Genomic DNA, 21,342 nt, shown 5'->3' with positions numbered 1-21,342 from the left:
GTAGAGGACACAGAGAGGCTGCAAAGAGAAAATTAGTAAGGTTAAGCGAATGGACTAAGGTTTGGCAGATGGAATACATTGTCGGAAAATGGGGGGGGAAAAAAAACAGTAAAAGGGAATATTATTTGAATGGGGAGAAATTACAACATGCTGCGGTGCAGAGGGACCTGGGGGTCCTTGTGCATGAAACTCTTTTTGGAGTCCTTGTGCATGAATCCCAAAAAGTTAGTTTGCAGGTGCAGCAGGTAATCAGGAAGGCGAATGGAATGTTGGCCTTCATTGCGAGAGGGATGGAGTACAAAAGCAGGGAGGTCCTGCTACAACTGTACAGGGTATTGGTGAGGCCGCACCTGGAGTACTGCGTGCAGTTTTGGTTACCTTACTTCAGGAAGGATATACTACCCTTGGAGGGGTACAGAGACTATTCACTCGGCTGATTCCAGAGATAAGGGGGTTACCTTATGATGATAGATTGAGTTGACTGGGTCTTTACTCGTTGGAGTTCAGAAGGATGAGGGGTGGTCTTTTAGAAACATTTAAAATAATGAAAGGGATAGACAAGATAGAGGCAGAGAGGTTGTTTCCACTGGCCGGGGAGACTAGAACTAGGGGGCACAGCCTCAAAATACGGGGGAGCCAATTTAAAACCGAGTTGAGAAGGAATTTCTTCTCCCAGAGGGTTGTGAATCTGTGGAATTCTCTGCCCAAGGAAGCAGTTGAGGCTAGCTCATTGAATGTATTCAAATCACAGATAGATAGATTTTTAACCAATAAGGGAATTAAGGGTTATGGGGACCGGGCGGGTAAGTGGAGCTGAGTCCATGGCCAGATCAGCCATGATTTTGTTGAGTGGCGGAGCAGGCTCGAGGGGCTAGATGGCCTACTCCTGTTCCTAATTCTTATGTTCTTATGTTATCGACCGCCGCCCCCCCCTCTCTCAACCCCCGCCCCCTCTCTCTCGACCCCCGCCCCCAGCCACCTCTACTCCTCTCTCCTTTCACTGCCCCCCCCCTCGCTCTTTTCTCCACTCCCCTCTCCCCCTCCCCTCTCTCTCTCTCTCTCTCTCCCCCCCCTCCCGCACCCCCTCTGTGTGTCGGAACATTTAAAAAAAAACTATATGGCATATAATCTGTTTCCTTTCATTCTCAGGAAGTAATTTCTGCAGTCAAAACAGTCGCACAAAAGGTATGTTTGTTCCATCAATGTATCCCTTGTATTGTGATAGAGCATATTTGGTAATTTACCAATAGGATAAATACCACTGCATTTTTTGATGATGGCTATACCTATTGAACTTAAATAGTAGAACAAAGCAGTGGTCTAATATTTTACTGAAATTTTACTACATTGCAATTTTAGAATCAGGATGGTTACAGCACAGAAGGAGGCCATTCGGCCCGTTGAGCCTGTGCTGGCTCTCTGCAAGAGCATTTCAGCTCGTCCCACTCCCCATCCTTTCCCTGTAACCCTGCAATTTTTTTTCCTTCAGGTACTGATCCAATTCCCTTTTCAAAGCCACAATTGAGTCTGCCTCTCAGGCAGTGCATTCCAGATCCTCACCAATTACTGTGTTAAAAAAAGTTTTTTCTCATGTCGCCTTTGGTTCTTTTGCCAATCACTTTAAATCTGTGTCCTCTGGTTCTTGACCCTTCTGCCAATGGGAACAGTTTCTCTCTATCTACTCTGTCTCGACCCCTCATGATTTTGAACACCTCTATCAAATCTCCTCTCCCCTTTCTCTGCTCTAAGGAGAATAACCTCAGCTTCTCGAGTCTATCCATGTAACTGAAGTCCCTCATCCCTGGAATCATTCTCGTAAATCGTTTCTGCACCCCTATAAGGCTTTCACATCCTTCTTAAAGTGCGATGCCGGCACGATACTCCAGTTGCGGCTGAACCAGTGTTTTATAAAGGTTCATCATAACTTCCTTGCTTTTGTACTCTATACCTCTATTTATGAAGCCCAGGATCCTGTATGCTTTTTTAGCCGCTTTCTCAACCTGCCCTGCCATTATCAATGATTTGTGCACATATACCCCCAGGTTTCTCTGTTCATGCACCCCCTTTAGAATTGTACCTTTTCATTTATATTGCTTCTCTTCGTTATTCCTACCAAAATGTATTCCTTCACACTTTTCTGCGTTAAATTTCATCTGCCATGTGTCTGCCCATTTCACCAGCTTATCTATGTCCTCTCAAAGTCTATCACTATCCTCCTCACTGTTCACTATACTTCTAAGTTTTGTGTCATCTGCAAATTTTGAAATTGTGCCCTGTACACCCAAGTCCAAATCATTAATATATATCAAGAAAAGCAGTAGTCCTAGTACCGACCCCTGGGGAACACCACTTTCCTCCAGTCCGAAAAGTAACCATTCACCACTACTTTGTTTCCTTTTATTTAACCAATTTTGTATCCATGCTGCCACTGTCCCTTTTATTCCATGGGCTTCAACTTTGATGGCAAGCCTATTATGTGGCACTTTATCAAACGCCTTTTGGAAATCCATGTACACCATGTGAACCGCATTGCCCTCATGAACCCTCTCTGTTACCTCATCAAAAAACTCGCACAAATTCGTACCTGATTCTTGCTGTTACATGTTGCTCGTCCATTTACAAAGCTTATTTATGGATCTAGTCCCAAGAATCGAGCTACCACAGTACAGAACTGAACAAATCTACTTATACTGTCTAAAGATCTGAAAACTTTCTAAAGATCTGAAGAAGTACTGTAACTATTGTGTCTGGACAGTACAGTATGTATTTTTTTCAGTCCATCTGTAACTTTTTAACAGGTTATTGAGCTTCATAAAAATAAATAAATAGGATATTTTAGTTTAATTCGTGCAAAAATAGTTATAACACAGAAGTTGTTTTATAGAAATTACGTTGTGGGTTCCTTTTAGTCTTGATTGCAGGCTCCCCCTAGTGGCTCAGTGGTTAAACATGGTGTAATGCTGAGCAAAACAGACTTAAAGAAAGAAAGACTTGGATTTATGTAGCGCCTTTCACGACCACTGGACGTCTCAAAGCGCTTTACAGCCAACGAAGTACTTAGGGAGTGTAGTCACTGTTGTAATGAAGGGGATCAATCCCTGATCTTAACTGAGTCAGCTGATCTCAGCCAGAGAGGTGGTAGGAGCCCTGCAATTGATTTCAGTTGTCCTGGCCGAGGAAAGGCAAAAATCTGTCTGGGTTTTCACACATCATTGTGTGACCCTAGTTCAAAAGTACATATGTGTGAAAATGGGATGAGAACAGAATCAGGCTTGACTATGAAACAGGCTTGGCGATGTAAGCTCCACTGCCTCATGCAAGGCCTGCCTCCCCCAATGCCCGTTCAAATTTTTGCGCATGTGCAGTATCTGCAGCGCAAAAGCCAGTGAGTGACTTGCACGGGACCTTGCAGGTGACTGCGCGGCCACGCAGCTTAGTGGGAACATTGCTGCTGACCCTGACAATTTGGGTTCACACATATCTATCTTCATTATTAAATATATACCATGACAAATTTTGTTTGATAACACTCTTGTGAAGCGCCTTGCGGCGTTTTACAACGCTAAAGGCTCTATATAACTGCAGGTTGTGGTTAAATCTGTAAGGTGGCATTTACAGTGTGTCAGCCTAACTCAGTGGTAGCACTCTTGCTGCAGATTCATGAGATCATGGGTTCAAGACTCACTTGGGGACTTAAGCACCGATTCCAGGTTGACACTTGAGGGAGTACTGTATTGTCAGAGATGCTATCTTTCAGATAATGTTAATACGGATTTTTTTTCCCTCAATCTGTTTCAGCGAATACACTGACACGAACACCTTTGTTGCCTTTTCTGTAAGACCTTTATTGAAGCTTCTCCGATCGGGACTTGTCAAGATAAAGGAACACACTCTATTAGAGCTTGTTCAACTCCCTCAGGACAAGTCTCATTACAGCGCGAAACCACAGCAGTTATACATTTTCAAAACAGAACACATTTGATTAGCACTTAGTTCATCCAATCACTTTCTGCTTCCCCCAGAATACATCCAACGGCAGGCCGACAGGTCCCCCAGACAGGGCGGGTGCTAATGTTAGTCTGTTTGCGGTTTCGCTACGGGATTCTTCCCTATTTTATGGCTTGTTATAACAGTCTCTCGTCTGACTCATGCCTGATTTTGCTTTTCGCATAACTCGTGTTTGACCACACTCTGAGTAACCCGTTTTTGTGTCGACACTGCAAGTATTGCAGATTGACATTTCTTTCAGCTATCTTCCCATGATTCTCTTCACCACTTGACACATTCACAATCCCTCTATTCACATTCTCATTCCCCCCTTTTATCATTCCATGATAACCCTGGTGACTATTCCAGGAGTATCGCATTCAGCCGTTCGCACTCTCTTTCCTGATCCTCCTTGTCGAGTAGGTCTTTAGTTTGCTGGATCATAACCCGGGAGCCCATGGCCACAAGAGGGTTTGCTAACCTTGCCATCATGACTTTACAACAAAGTTTAAAGCAACCAATAATCAAGCAACAGGTAATTATTACTACGATGAGAATAATTGCCCCATGCATTAGATAGGATCCCCAGGATCCACCTAATAGCCAATCAAACCAGCTAGCTCCTCCTGCTGGCGTGGATTACTTCTTTACCTCCCTTCTTATGTGATCAGCGAGATTGGTTATGTTTTCTGAACTATCGGGAATGTAAGTGCAACATTCAGATCCTATCAGGGCACATGTCCCCCCTTTCTCAGCTAACAGGTAATCGAGGGCCATTCGGTTTTGTAATGCTACGGTCCGTATTTCTACCATTTCGGCCGTGATGTCCTCCAGAGCTTCAGCAGTATAGTTAGCTATCTGTTCCAATACCCTCTCTAGGTTCTGTACTTCATCCATGGTGCGTCCTATCCCGAATGGGAACATCATGACCCCAAAGAATCTCTCGACGGGGGTGAGGGCTCGCCTGTGTCGGCTGGAGGCATGTGCTTCCGCCAGGGTACGTGTTTGCTGCACAAATGGCACCACATATCCCAAATAGCAGGACCCTGTCCATCACCTAGGTAACCAGGGATATGCCCTATGCCCGCACACAAAATACGTGCCGTTATACGCTGCCTTTTTATATATTGTGTTGGGGTCCCAAGACTGGGCCCACAGACCTCCACCTGTTTTATTCGGAAGGTGAGAGAGGATAGTGACTTGTGCACCTGTTGTGATGTTGAGGTTGTGTACCCTATGATATGTCCCTTGCTGCTGGTGTCATTTCGGGTTAAACATATGGTCCCAGTTGGCCTCCCGATCCCCGAGGTATTGGTCAGGACTAAGAATGGGGGCTCCTTTTTATGGTCATATAGGGTGGTTGGTACCATCCCTGGAACGTTTGACTAATGGGGTACCCAGCACTTTCCCACTCGGTGACGTCCCCGTGGTTGTCCACACGGTAACGGTATGATGCTCCTCCTGCCCTCCGTGATCCCTCTCTTGACCCGCCTTTCATCTTTCGTATTTGCATTGGCCCCCCTCCTCTCATGCTATTCTGGCTCAGAAGCCACTTGACAGTCTCAGTTAGGGTCAGTGGAACGGGGCGCAAAGGAATTCCCCCTTTGGAATGTATAGGCATATGTGAGCACACCCAGCAACTCAAAGTTCCCATTTCGCGCATAAACATAAGACATATACAAAAAGATGTTTACATGGCGCTCTCGCTTCAGTCTCGCTTCCCACGCGCCGCACTTGACGTACACCAACGCTACTATACAGACTGTGGCACACAGACACAGTTTCATCTTATCGTTCTAGGTTAACAATTACTCGAGAACAAAATGTTTCTTGTAGTGTCTCTATGGACAAGGATAAATAGTCCGAATATTTTGCTGATTCAAAGAGTTCGGTTTTCTCGCCTCTCTTCTCAGGTCACCGTCGGTGTAGCTGGTTCTCTATCACTACGGGCAGGGGTTCAAACTGTTCTCCTCGGGACCCACTCGGTTAGTCGGGACGCTCCTAGGAATGACCTTATTCAGCTCTGGAGAAGAGGAAGTCTGGAACAGAAACAGGGGTTAGGACAACCAGTAAAATAGGTTCGTTATGGGGTGATAAGTTTACAGTGTTGCAGGTGAACCCAGGCGCTTCTCCCCTCAACCTTAGCTGCAGTGGGGGTAGTAAGTAACACCTGAAAAGGCCCCTCCCATCGTGGCTCTAATCCCTTTCGAATCCATTTCTTAATCAGGACATACTTCCCTGGTGCCACGAGAGACGATTCGGGCAAAACTGGGAGGTCGAGGTGAGCATCTCGAACCTGGTTGTGGGCTATTCGCAGAGCCTGAGTCCGGGCAAGAACGTAGGTAGTCATTTCCTCAGTCATGTGGTGGAATTGGACAGTCGAGGGGACATTCTGATTCCATGGGGTCCTAAGGGGCCTACCATAAATGACCTCAGCGGGGGTCAGTCTAACCTTACCGGTGGGAGTAGTTCGGATCTGGAATAGGGCTATGGGAAGGAGTTTGAGCCAATTGAGTCCGGTTGATGCTACCAGTTTTGAAAGCTTGGTTTTAAGAGTTTGATTAGCACGTTCAACTAGTCCCGCAGCTTGGGGTCGGTAGGCACAATGCAGCTGCTGGTTAATGCGCATCTGGGAACAGAATTCTTTGTTAACTTGGCCAATAAAGTGAGGCCCATTATCGGAACTCAGTCGAGCTGGGATACCATATCTAGGAACAATTTCCCTCATTAACACCTTAACAACAGTTTGAGCCTTATTGTCCAGGGTAGGGTAAGCTTCGATCCATTTGCTAAACAGATCTACTATTACTAACACATATTTGTAACACTGTACTCTTTGCAACTCAATGTAGTCCAACTGCAAGGTCTCAAAGGGACCTTCTGGTAGGGGCGTCTTACCCCAATCATAGGGTACTCCCTTCCCTGGATTATGCTGTTGGCAAACAAGGCAGCGACTACTGATGTTCTGGGCCAGCACCTGGAGTCTAGGGTGCCACCAAGTGGCCAAAAGTGTGTCACTTGTTGTCCTTGCTCCACAATGAGTAGCAAAGTGCATACATTCAATAACCCATAGGGCCAATTCGTCAGACATGCAAGTCTGTTCCGCGGGAGTGGTCCAGAGTTTAGAAACATTGTCATAAGTATATCCATAATCTTTCCACAACAGTTTATCTTTTTCAGGAGCGTCCTCCTGTGCTTTAATGACATCTTGGATGGTTGGCATTGGTTTTTCCGAGGCTAACTTATCCTTTGCAGGATTTTTAGTTTGACTCATCATTCTGGGCACCACCATTTGTTGTCCGCGAGAGACTTGCTTGGCCTCTCTGTCAGCACAGCGGTTTCCTATGTCAACCGGAGATTTTCCGGTAGTGTGGTCGGTACACTTGACAATGGCAATACGCTTGGGGAGCATGAGGGCCTGCAACAAGTCTGAAACTAGTTGCCTATGGGATATCTCATTTCCATTTGAGGTCAAGAATCCCCTGTTTTTCCATAATTGTCCGAAATCATGGGCTACCCCAAAGGCATACCTAGAGTCGGTATAGATATTGACCTTGAAGTCTTTAGCTAAGATACAGGCTCGAGTGAGGGCGAATAGTTCAGCTTGTTGGGCGGAATAGGTGGTCTCAAAGGCGGCAGATTCCAGGACCTGATTCTCCTGGTTTACTATGGCGTATCCCGAAATTCGTCCGCCTTCTGGGTCAATGGAAGAGCTTCCGTCAACATACATAATACAGTCGGGGTCCTCCATTGGTACATCAACTAAATCTTCCCTGACCGAGGTGGCCTCTTGAATTAAAGATAGACAGTCGTGACTCGGTTCTTCCTCATCTTGGGGTGGCTCAGTAAGAAAACAGGCAGGATTAATGGCAGTACAGTGCCGAAAGGTCAGCTTAGGATTATTTAGTAGGTAGATCTCATATCTGCTTTGCCTGGCCATGGTAAGATGTTGAATCTGCAGTTGACCCAGGAGGGCAGCTACGGAGTGAGGGGTATATACAACAATATCCTGCTGGAGGGTAAGGTTGGCGGTGGATTGAAGGCTATTGTAGATGGCGGTTAATATTTGAGTACATCCACGGTGTCCCAAGGCAACGGGGTCTATTTTGGAAGAGTAGTAGGCAACAGGCCTATGCTTATCCCCGTGTTTCTGAGTTAAGACAGCGGTAGCACAATCTTTCAAGATCGTACAATACAGTGAAAGGGCCGGTCATAGAGGGGCCGGCCCAAAGCCGGAGCTTGCAGCAGGGCTGTCTTTAGTTCCTTAAAGGCTTGGACGTCTGCGGTTTCTATTTCAAAGCTGCCTTCATTGGTTGTGTACGGTGTGAGGTGCTTGGTCATCAGGGCAACATTAGGGATCCAGGATCTACAGTAATTAAACATCCCCAACCACTGCCACATTTGTTTAGCCGTGCTAGGGACTGGAAACTGGCAGATGGGTTCGACTCGGCTAGCCTCCAAGGCTCGGTGGGTGCCTGATAAAATGATCCCAAGAGATTTGACTTGAGACTAGCCAATTTTGACCTTTGATGGTGAAACTATGTATCCCAGGGAGGACAAGTAATTCAGTAACTGATTAGCATCCTCCTGATTACTTGGTTCATCTGCGCTGGCTACCAGTAAATCAACCACATACTGAATTAAAGTGGATCCCTTAGTCAGCGTGAGGGACTGTAACTGTTCCTGCAGGCACCTTGAGAACAAGGTCGGGGAGTGGATGAACCCTTGGGGAAGTCTAGTCCATGTATATTGCTGTCCCTGGTAAGTGAAGGCGAACAGGTACTGACTCGTCTGGGCTAGCAGCAAAGCGAAGAAGGCGTGTTGGAGGTCTATTATTGCGAAGATCTTGGCGTTTGCTGGGATTAACGACTGTATCTGTGCTGGGTTGGGAACCAGAGCGTGTAGGGGCTGGACGATAGCATTGATGGCTCGAAGGTCTTGGACCAAACGGAACTGATTTGTTTTGCCTGGCTTAGGGACTGCCAGTATTGGTGTATTACACGGGGACTGACATTGAACCAAAATCCCCTGTTCCACTAGTCCCTTGATTCCGCATTATAGACTGCGATGGTAGTTCGGAGATGATCTATAAACTTGACAGGTTCTCTTTTTCGATCTGGCATACTGGCCAGAATAGTCATGATTTCATTCGGTTTCCAAGGCACATAAACATCTATGGTGGGGTGTGCTGCAGCCTGTTGTGCGTCAGGGTTTGGCATTGGTCGAACTGGGAATTGCTGCCGGGGCTTTGGGGTGGCGACGTCAGTCTCGGAGGAATTATCTTGGTCAGAGGGTGGCTCGGAGCCGTCAGGGCCCTCCTGTTTCAGTCCCCTGCACTTCCACCAAGTGTCGTCATGGCCGGGTGAGGGTCGTGATCGGCAAGAGGGTCTGTTTTGCCTTTCGCGGTTGGTATTTTGACTCGCTGATTCGCGAGACTGCCTATTCCTCCGAGTTTTCGATCTGGTCCTCTCGGCTATGTGGCCTGTGAACTGGGGATCTGAGCCGCTATCAGAAGATGAAGGGTCCGCCTGGGCTTGTCGGTTCGTTGGTGTGGGGTTACGGTTATCATTACCTCCTACCGCCGGAGTGTAGGGTGGAGGTTGATGGGAAGGGAGCTGTGGTAAGGGGCGAGGGGCTGCGGGAGGCGCCGTTGGGCGCCGAGTCAGTGACCATTCCTCAATTTCATCATCAGCCTCGGTCAACGCAAAGCCAACCATTTGACTACGTAGTCTGTCGATACCCTTCTCAGAGGTCCCAGTGGAACTCTTAGTACGTTTTTCGTGCGCGCACTCTTTCTTTAAGACGTCTACGGTTTTAACATGTCCTCCTTCTGTCAATGAGAGTCCTAATTTAGTGGCGTTTTCCTGCCAACTTGACAGAAGGAAGTGATTCATCCAAATAAATCCACACCTGCGTTTCTAACTTAAAATGTAATTCAATAAGGTTCACACTCTTAAACTTCCCACATACAGGACAACACTACGAAGGGTTAAAAAAACTTTCGCTCTGTTTGAAAAAGTGGGTGGAGCTAAAACAAACCACAACTCCCCTGTTTCCCAAACAGGCTTTCATTCTGCAGTCAAAATCACACAAGTACTTCTCATTCAAAACAGACGTTCACAAAAGTCTCTCTTCTTTCCGATTAATTGTTTTGGCCGGCTCTATTTTTGGATCCATATGTCACTTAAGATAGTCACTATCAGCTTTTTTTATGGCATTACGTAGTTACGCAAGTTACAACCTTTTAGTTTTTGACAATAGTGTCTCCATGTGGCAATTAAGCTTTTATCCCTTTTTCTTCGTCCCGTTTTCCAAATTAATTTCTGTGCTCTTTTTGCCACCTCTACGCTTCTAGTGCCCCCTAGTCATCTCCTAATAATCTCCTAATAATTTGTTCAGATAACAGTCTAAATTGTTCAGCCCTTTTCCGGAAATTCCTCACATAATTTAGGGCAGCGGACTACCCGCATCCGTAGTTTTATCTAAATGATTACCATCCTCGCGTCGCCTCACGTATGATCAATGTCCTAATTAATCTCGATTGTCCCCGCGTTGCCCCGCGGTGGAATAGGTTACCTTATCCAGAGCCTAGGCGGACCAAGTGATATACAAGATCGACGCCGCACCTGGCATAAGTACAATTTTAAGTTTACACAATCCCGCGTTGCCCCGCGATTTAGTTTTACACAATTTCCATTTCCCTCCGCGTCGCCCCGCGGTGTTTCTATTCGCGTCACCCCGCGATAATCCTTACTTAATCCCGCTTCGCCCCGCGGTAATCCTATTCGCGTCGCCCCACGATAATCCTTACTTAATAATCCTTACTTAATCCCGCGTCGCCCCGCGGTATAATTCCCCTCGCGTTGCTGGCCGATTTTAAAAAAAGTAGTCCTCGCGTCGCCCCGCGACTTTTTAATACCTTGCATTTCTTCCGCGACCTTTTAATACCTCGCGTTTCTTCCACGACCTTACACAGTCCCGCGTCGCCCCGCGGTTTCCTAAGTTTAAAAGGTATTCACCAGATTGACGATCTTGTTCAGACACTACCTGAGAACCAGCGAGTGGCAAAACCTTCCTCAGACTTTTGGTATTTAAAGTATACTCACTCCAGTGGCAACTTTCCTCCTGTCTCGTCCGAGGCTAGTTCGGCTCTTAGTTCGCAAGTTTTCGGCAGTCGTCTGTTGAGAGCCCACTTCTGACACCAAATGTTAATATGGATTCTTTTTCCCTCAATCTGTTTCAGCGACTACACTGACACGAACACCTTTGTTGCCTTTTCTGTAAAAGACCTTTATTGAAGATTCTCCGATCGGGACTTGTCAAGATAAAGGAACACACTCTATTAGAGCTTGTTCAACTCCCTCAGGACAAGTCGCGTTACAGCGCGAAACCACAGCAGTTATACATTTTCAAAACAGAACACATTTGATTAGCACTTAGTTCATCCAATTACTTTCTGCTTCCCCCAGAATACATCCAACGGCAGGCCGACAGGTCCCCTAGACAGGGCGGGCGCTAATGTTAGTCTGTTTATGGTTTCGCTACGGGATTCTTCCCTTTTTTATGGCTTGTTATAGCAGTCTCTCCTCTGACTCATGCCTGACTTTGCTTTTCCCGTAACTCGTGTTTGACCACACTCTGAGTAACCCGTTTTTGTGTCGACACTGCAAGTATTGCAGATTGACATTTCTTTCAGCTATCTTCCCATGATTCTCTTCACCACTTGACACATTCACAATCCCTCTATTCACATTCTCAATAAGACATTAAACCAAGTCCTCCTCTGGCTGTTCAGGTGGATGTAAAAGATCCCATAGCAAAATTTAAAGAAGAGATAGGGAGTTCTTGGACACTTGGCCAACATTAATGCTTCAACCAACATTATCACACAGATTATCTGGTCATTCATGCATTACAAGGGAGCTTGTTGTACGCAATTTGGCTGCTGCACCTGCCTAAAACAACGTGATCATACTTCAAAAGTAATGAATTGATTGTACAGCATTTTGGGATGTCCTGAGGATAAAAAAGGCGCCATGTAAATGCAAGATACTGCATTCTTTCTTAGCAGAAAAAAATGAATTGCCACATTGCTGATCTGGTTGAATATATATAATCATATAAATAACATCTATTAAATAACAAACATATTAAATGTTTATAATCTCCCTAAAATATTTAAAGATGCCCATGCTGTTGCTATTATGCTACTCCTGAATTAGCTCTTCTTTTCAAAAGCTCATCTGTATCTTGGGACTCACTATTCCTTAATTGCTTGCAGCTTGATTTCTTCTCCTGGGCTTTGTTTATGCCAAAGGAGGGCCCTGTCACACATCTGTGATCAGCATAATGTTGGGCATCTTCTGTGCATGCCCATTCGTGTAACGCTTTATGAAAAAGCCTTATTTTTATTTTTTCCCTTGCCTTTTTCTCTTATTCCAAAATACCCTTTCTGTTCTGCATATACATTTTTGTTTTTTATGCTATATTTGAAACTGTGCATGCTGATTATCGATTCATTATGATCTGGCTTATTGTTGCAACCGAAACATTGAAGTACATATACCGAAGATATATTACGCTAAAAAGCTATTATAATTAATTATCAGTAATTTTACTCCCAGTTTTCTTCCCTTTATGGCGCCCTCACTTGACAGTGCTAACTCGTGTTTAAGTGCCGTTCCATAGGTGTCAGCAGCCATCCACTACCTTACCCGTGTGTTATTTTTCACGTGCAGGTCTAGACAGTGAAGGTTGTCGGGTTTCTATATTGTGGGGATTAAATCCTGTCTTCATGTGACATCTACAGTTATACACTTTCCCACAGGGGTTAATATATAGTGATCAGGAAGGACCATTGTGACTTGCATGTTAGCTTTTTTTTTATTTCAAAATATACTTTATTCATATAAAAAAATTTGTACAGTACTTTCAAAAGCAGTTCAGTACATTTAGCTGCGGTCAGCAATCCCGTACACTACATTTGGGTGCTGACGGCAGTTCCGACTTGCATGTTAGCACTGAGGCCAAATATAGCTCTGCCTTCTGCCCCAGCTGACATCAGCTAACTCACCTCAGACCCAGGATTGTAACAAGGGCTTCTCGATCTGTATGGAAATAATATTGGATGGTGCATTTAGCCACTAAGTCATTGGGAGAGGCATCATCATTTCGTACTACACATACTGTGACAGATGTCATCAAAAACACCTAGCCTGTTGGCTATTATTTTTATGATATGTAAAAACTTTTCATTGCAAAGCAGAGTGTCACAGCCCTCTCAGAAACCACTATCCATAAGTGATATTTTCAAGCCTGATTTGAGACTTAAAATTGTTTTGACGGGCTAATCTTATGGATAAACTTGATAAGGTCGTCAATCTTTCAACGTGGATATAGTTATGCATCAATGACCATGTGTCCTGGTCGTCAGTAGGTGACATGACAGCCAATATGAGGGAAAAGTTGACAAAATTGAATCGGATGACCCCGTGAACTTCACAGTACATATAATGAAAAGAACGGATACATTGGAGTATTTTCAAGACTGTAATTAGATTTTGGGATTAAAGTGTCAGTTATAAACCGTGAAAAATTTGATCACCTTGATGGAGTATGGTCACCATTCTTCCATTTATTCTATGTACATTAATTTTTTTTTGCAGTCTCATCCTCTAGCCCCACTGTACGTCACAAAGATAAGTACAGATGAGGGAGGCTATTCGGCCCATCTAGGTCAACTTTCCACTAAAACCTTAAAGTCCCCAATCACAACATCTTACTGCCTCTTGAATTATACAATAATATTTACAAAGACATGTTTGATAGTCGTGAAAAGTCCCAGATTAGTAATTGCTGTAAACAAGAGGAATGACCTACTTTATATACAACACTCAAAGCAATGATCATGATTACTGAATTCAACTGTTGGCATTGGAACCATATGTAACAAGATATTCCAAAAGCCGCAGGCAATGAATGCAGTCTCTGCCTCATGCAGCTAGGAATCTCAAATAAATGTTACTTCACTCCAAATGGCACCAATTCATAGAAATTAGGCAGGGAGGCACACCCTGACTCATGAAATCTGAAAGTAGACTACCTTGTGAAAGTATTTGATGCACAAGAGGAGCATGGTTCTATAGGTTCTCCTGATAGTATTTTAAAACGAGGATTGTGTATTGGAAAAGTACATAGTATACCTGGATGTGCTGGATGGCCCTCTGACTGGCAGCATGGAGGCGATTGCCTTTAACAAGCATTTTTAGATCAATGCCACCTCCAGCTGCAGTTGGGGTCCTGACGACGATGGGAAAACCGTGGATGGCCTCACCCACTTGGGAAGTCTGTTGAATGCACCCATATGTATGCTGCACGTGCTGAAGCAAGAGAGCAACGGCAGCGAAGAGTGACGTCACCAAGGTCCAGATCAGTGATTGGAACGTGGGCAGGTACAGTAGGAACGGCGAGGTCGGGGTGAAGGAGCGGCAAGAGTTCGTAGAGGGATGTGATCAGGGCCCAGGAGAGGCGTGAGTTCATGGCCAGCAGAGCTGGTCTCCAGTTGTCTTGGTTAACCCTCGTCACTGGACCAAGACCAAGCTCTGTCAAGCCCGTGTGGTGGCTGGTGTGCAACGGTCACCACACGTTAAAAAAATCCACGCACCGGCATATTCCACCCTTCGACGTGTAGTTTGGGACCTGGAATATTGAAACACCTGTAAACTATTTTGACGTGGAAGCAAGTCATCCTCGATTCGAGGGAGTGCCTATGATGAGTATACCTGGGGGTCACCAATGACTAGAAACTTTACTGGACTAGCCACATAAGTACTACAGCTCATAAGAGCAGGTCAGAGATTGGGTGTTCTGCAGCAAGTGACTCCCCAAAGCATTTCCACCATCTAAAAGACACAAGTCAGGAGTGTGATGGATTAGTCTCTACTTGCCTGGATGAGTGCAGCACCAAAAACACTCAAGAAGTTCGACACCATCCAGGACAAAGCAGCCTGCTTGATTGTCACTCCATCCACCACCTTAAATATTCACTCCCTCCACCATGCCTGCAGTGTGTACCATCTACAAGATGCAAGGCAGCAACTCACTTTGCGACAGCACGTCCCAAATCCGCAACCTCTACCGCCTAGAAGGACAAGGGCAGCAAGAACACCATCAACTCCCAAGTCACACTATCCTGACTTGGAAATATATTGCCATTCCTTCATTGTTGCTGGGTCAAAATCCTGGATCACCTCGAGGACTGCAGAGGTTCCAGAAGGCGGCTCACCATCACCTACTCAAGGGCAATTAGGGATGGCCAATAAATGCTGGTCTTGCCAGCAACAGCCACATCCCATAAATGAATAAAATAAATAGTACATACAGGTGTGAGAGAGGAGATGGTACAAGTAATTTCTGAGGCGAATTACCAGCCAGAAAGAAATAACTTACTTTGGTATTGTAAACTAAAGAAACTGACTGAGAAATAGCACACGATAATGGGGTGTTGGCAAACTGACAACTTCTGAAAGCCCTCATTTTTCCTCCCACCCCCTCCCCTCAAATTTTCAGATTGATAATTTTGTTTTAAACTATGCCATATTTTTAAAATTCTAAAGAACATAGTGTAAACCTTTAAGTGCATTGTATGTGTGTGCCTTATTTGAAAAAGACATTGATGCATTGAGAAGGGTTCAGAGCACAAGCATAATTCTAGAATTTAAAATTGTCAATTCTTGATGGAATTTGTTTGTTCCTGTTAGAGAAAAAAAGATGGAGGTGGGTCATTAAAAAGGTTGATAGAATAGATAATATGGCAGCTATGCCAACACCCTAACTTATTTAACTTAATCTGTGATCATCTGATCAGATTACATGGGGTGCAACTTTTCAATCTCAAATAAGGTTAAAGATAAGACAATTTTTTTTCCCCACAGATCAGAATTTGTGGAACAGCCTTCCATTAAAGGCTGTTAATGTAGCTTGTTACCTTTTAAAGAGAGAAGTATTTGTAGTTAAAATGGAATGCAAGTATAGGGGGTTAGTTATTATTCAAATACTTCCCTATTTATAGAGGAGAGAATTTTTAAAATTATTTTCGTAAAAATGTCAATGTGAAGAGCTGAGTGGAGTCTTTTAATGGAGATTTTTTTGGGTTATGCTTTTAAAGCATCATCGGGTGTTTTTCTATGTTAAACGGTCTATATAAATGTAAGTTATTGAGATCCTCGAGTCAGGTAGGAAAATAATGGAGTCCCTATTAAAGGAGAGAATAGAACATCTAGAAACAAAAAGTATAATAATGAATAGTCTGCATGGATTTCAAAAGGAAAGGATGAACAGGCTGGGTCTCCTTTCTCTTGAAAAAAGAAGGCTGAGGGGTGACTTAATCGAGGTCTTTAAAATTATGAAAGGTTTTAATAGAGTGGATACAGAGAGACTGTTTCCACTTGTGGGGAAGAGCATAACTAGAGGCCATTAATATAAGATAGTCACCAAGAAATCCTATGTGGCACTCGCTACTACAGGAAGTGGTTGAAGCGAAGAGCATTTAAGGGGAGGCTGGACAAGCATATGAGAGAGAAGGGAATAGAGCAGGGATGTCAAACTCAATCGGATAGCGGGCCGGTTTGGATTCAAATACATCCCCCGTGGGCCACACAGTTGGGCCTATGAAAATGAAAAGCATAATAATACGGTATTAATTTACCGAACGTCGGCTGTATGAAAACGGTCGCTAAATTCACGTCAACAGCCCAGGTAATGTCAAAACACATTAATGAATAAAATGATATGTATGGCTACTCACTTAGTGCTGCGGCTGCTTGCTTCCTGATGCCTGACACTTCTTTGTTTGGACCACTGCATCGAAGTTTGGAACAAGTGACTGGGCTGTCGCTACCTTTAGTAGAGAGTTGAGGTGTGCGTCTAAGTTGGGAATGCAATTTTGATTTGTTTACATTCATGACGGAGAACAGCCAAACATGGACAAAATTCTCGCAGCAAAAAGACTTCAGCTTGGCATAATTTGGGCTCCAGGACGTGCCGATTCGCTCCCAGGACTCGCCGACTTGCTCCAGGACTCACCGACTTGCTCTCTCCCTCCCTCCATGCCCCAACCCCCCCACCCCAGGACTCGGAAGGGCCCCGACTCGCCGACTCAGACTTGCTTCCTCCCCCACCCCGCCAGGACTCGCAGGGCTCTGACTCGCTACCTCCCCCACCCCCCCAGGACTCACAGGGCTTCGACTCCCTCCTTCCCCCCCCCTCCCCCGCCCCCCAGGACTCACTGGGTCCTGACTCACCGGCTCCGACTTGCTGCCCCCCCTCACCCCTCAGCCTTCTTTTTTCAAGAGAAAGGAGATCCAGCCTGTTCATCCTTTCCTTTTGAAATCCATGCTGACTATTCATTATTATACTTTTTGTTTCTAGATGTCCTGTAATAGGGACTCCATTATTTTCCTACCTGACTCGAGGATCTCAATAACTTACATTTATATAGACCGTTTAACATAGAAAAACATCCAATGATGCCCTGCAAGTCCTGGGGTAGTGAGTCCGACTCGCCCCCTCCCCACCATAGGGTGCTGACTTGGACTCGCTCCCTCCCCCACCCGGCCCAGGATTCGCAGGGCCCTGACTCGCCGACTCTAACTCACTCCCCCAGGACTCGCAGGGCCACGACTCGCACCCTCGCTAGGCTCTGACTTGCTCCCTCGCTGACTTGCTCCCTCGCTAGGCCCTGACTCGCTCCCTTGCGTGGCGGGCCAGAGGAAGGAGCTTGGGGGGCCGGGTCCGGCCCGTGGGCCGTATGTTTGATACCCTGGAATAGAGGGTTATACTGATAGATTTAGATGAGGAAAGACTGGAGGAGGCTGGACTGGAGCTTAAACGCTGGCAGGACTAGTTGAGCCAAATGGCCTGTTTCTGTGCCTTATATCCTATGTACTCCTATGCTAGGCTGTTTCAGTGATAATGGGTGACTTTTTATTTATCCATTTATAGATTGTGGTAAAAGCAATGTAAGTGGTAAAAGCAATGTAAATGGCAAAGAAGTAAGGGGTGGGGTGTGGAGTGTTCTACTATGTTGACCAAACCGCTTACTAGATCGCTATATTTTCAGTCCAGCAAAGAAAAAGGCAGTGCTATATCTAGGAAATAAAGTGAAGCACTTGGGATGGTAAGGGTAGCGGAACACCTTGAAACCCATAATATAATTAGATTCAATATAAAAAATTAAAAGACAAAGGGAACAGTCAATAATAAAGCTACTTGAACTGGGGAAAAAAGCAAATTTCAAAGAGTTACAAATTGGAAGAAAAATTGACAGTGAACAAAAAAATGGGGAACTTTCAAACAAGAGATGATTAGGAGACAGCCTAGACGCATATTCCCACATAAAGTAAAGCGGGTGCAGAAAAGGCTGGAGTTCCTTGAATTAATAGGGTACTTAAAATAAAATTGAAGAGGCAAGGAACAAATCTAGGGCTCGTATATAAAATCATAGAAAATATAGCAGGGAAGCTGAAAAAGAGATTAGAGAGGCTAACAATATATAGTGATGACATACAGAGAACATAAAGGGGAATTATAAAGGATTTTGTTGATTAGGGATGAAAAGAAAAGTTAGTTAAGTACACTCATATCTGACAAATGTAATCGTGTACTTAAAGGAAAAGAGTTTATTGCTACAGGAAATGCAGAGGGTGTTGTGTATATTTGGATTTTGAAAAAGCATTTGATAAGGTGCTATGTAGAAACACACTGCTGGGCTTGGCCGCCACGCTGCTCCTTCCGCTCCCCGGCCTGCTCTGATGGTGCTCGCAGGCCGGGGGGCATGCAGACTGCTGGGCCAGGCCGCCACACTGCTCCACGCACAGGCATCTTCCACCCTTTAAGATTTAGTTCGGGACCTGGAATATTAGGTCCTTCATTGAAACATCTCTAAACTTTTTGGCATGGAAGCAAGTCATCCTCGACTCGAGGGACTGCCTATGATGATGATGTAGAAAATATTGCTAAAATTAAGGCACAAGTGGATGGATTTTCAGCTCATTTGTGCCCCATTTAGCGACTTGGCAGGGCACAAAAATGATTTTTTGGGGGCGTGAAATGAGGCGCACGAGATTTTGCACCCGGGCAGAATTATCGGCAATGGTTTTGTGGCAGCTGTGCCACTGTTTTGACCGTTTGGATGATGTAAATCGTCATGCATCGCTGCGCCAGCGACCCAAGCGGAACTTTCAAGTGGTTCACCCGATTTAGCGTCCGCCCGAGAACCCGCCAAGAAAAGCCAGTTGCGCACCAGGCGCTAACGGCGCCATCTTGAAAACGGAGGAAAAAGTCGCAGTTGTGAGTGATTGGGAGAAGAACTCTGCGTTACTGCATACTTTTGATTGCAAAGTTTGTGAGTTTCTAGTTTGTTTTAAAGGACCTTTTAAAAGATGGGGGCCATGCTATGTCAGGAGCCAGTAATCCTGGCTGCTGTATTCATCTGGCTCCGAGTTGGAAGAAGGCTTATTGATCATTTTCAAACATAATCGAAGAGGTCGCAGACGTATGGGGAGGAGGCCTTACACCCCATGAGTTTACATCGCTCATACCTCCAGCTCTCTGAGGCACAATAAGTTAGAAGGCTGCGCTTCTGAAAAGAGGTGGTCACAGAAATATGCCAGCTTATACAGGCAGACCGACAGCCTACCAGCAGCAACAGGACGGCACTGCCCGTCGAGGTGAAGGTGACTGTGGCACTTGCCTTCTATGCCTCTCGCTCCTTTCAGGCATCAGTGGGGGAAATATGCTCCATCTCGCAGAACACTACACAATGGATTGTATGAATGCCAAATGAACTTCATAAACTTCCCAATGACCAAGGAGACCCAAAATGAGAGGGCTGTAGGTTTTGGACAATTTGCTGGCTTCCCCAAGGTTGCCGCGATGAGACTCAAGGTGTTCAGTGCCCTCCTGGAATGCACTACCTCCACTTAGGGCAGTCTTTGCCAGGGACTCCCAGGTGTTGGTGGGGTTGTTGCATTTTATCAGGGAGACTTTGAGGGTGTCCTTAAAACGTTTCATCTGCCCACTTGGGCTCGCTTGCCACATAGGAGTTCCGAGCAGAGCACTTGCTTTGGGAGTCTTGTGTCGGGCATACAAACAATGTGGCCCGCCCAACGGAGCTGGTCGAGTGTGGTCAGTGCCTCGATGCTGGGGATGTTGGTCTGGTCGAGGACGCTAACTTTGGTGCGTCTGTCCTCCTAGGGAATTTGCAGGATCCCCTGGGCTATAATGAGAGCCATGCAACATTATCAAACAGACAATTGGAGTGCTCAAGCAGCGCTTCTGATGCCTGGACCACTCTGGAGGCTGCCTCCAATACTCCCCTTAGCAGGTCTCTGAGTTCATTGTGATGTGCTGCCAATGGGGATTGCAGGACCACCTCAGGAGAGAGGGGGGGAGGAGGAGTTGGAGGAAGATGAGGAAGAGGAGCCTGGTGAGGATCCCATACCACCACCATCAACTTTTAATGTAACCTTCATTGTGAAACTTTAATAAAATAACATAAAATAATTAGCTGCATCCAACAATGTGATCATTCAACAACATTATCAACAACATAATCCCGAACATAATAACATAGAAACATAGAAAATAGGTGCAGGAGTAAGCCATTCGGCCCTTCTAGCCTGCACCGCCATTCAATGAGTTCATGGCTGAACATTCAACTTCAGTACCCCATTCCTGCTTTCTCGCCATACCCCTTGATCCCCCTCATAGTAAGGACCTCATCTAACTCCTTTTTGAATATATTTAGTGAATTGGCCTCAACAACTTTCTGTGGTAGAGAATTCCACAGGTTCACCACTCTCTGGGTGAAGAAGATCCTCCTCATCTCGGTCCTAAATGGCTTACCCCTTATCCTTAGACTGTGACCTCTGGTTCTGGACTTCCCCAACATTGGGAACATTCTTCCTGCATCTAACCTGTCTAACCCCGTCAAAATTTTAAATGTTTCTATGAGATCCCCTCTCATTCTTCTGAACTCCAGTGAATACAAGCCCAGTTGATCCAGTCTTTCTTGATAGGTCAGTCCCGCCATCCCGGGAATCAGTCTGGTGAACCTTCGCTGCACTCCCTCAATAGCAAGAATGTCCTTCCTCAGGTTAGGAGACCAAAACTGTACACAATACTCCAGGTGTGGCCTCACCAATGCCCTGTACAACTGTAGCAACACCTCCCTGCCCCTGTACTCAAATCCCCTTGCTATGAAGGCCAACATGCCATTTGCTTTCTTAACCGCCTGCTGTACCTGCATGCCAACCTTCAATGACTAATGTACCATGACACCCAGGTCTCTTTGCA

At 45.4% G+C, this 21,342-nt stretch overlaps 1 protein-coding gene across 6 annotated transcripts in view; it reads left to right on the top strand.

Moving 5' to 3' along the window:
• The window catches only part of fars2 (phenylalanyl-tRNA synthetase 2, mitochondrial), a 628,185-nt gene that overhangs the window by 23,637 nt on the left and 583,206 nt on the right, over nucleotides 1–21,342 (top strand). For all 6 annotated transcript variants that reach the window (XM_070880361.1, XM_070880365.1, XM_070880368.1 and 3 more), the window contains exon 2: nucleotides 1,150–1,185. The gene's annotated coding sequence lies outside the window, so the exon portion shown is untranslated. The remainder of the gene's footprint in view (nucleotides 1–1,149; nucleotides 1,186–21,342) is intronic.

This window comes from Pristiophorus japonicus, chromosome 5 (genome assembly GCF_044704955.1).
Source record: "Pristiophorus japonicus isolate sPriJap1 chromosome 5, sPriJap1.hap1, whole genome shotgun sequence".
NCBI classification, from domain to species: Eukaryota; Metazoa; Chordata; class Chondrichthyes; family Pristiophoridae; genus Pristiophorus; species Pristiophorus japonicus.
Note: the sequence above shows the minus strand (reverse complement) of the source record. Positions and strands in the feature narration are given on the sequence as shown.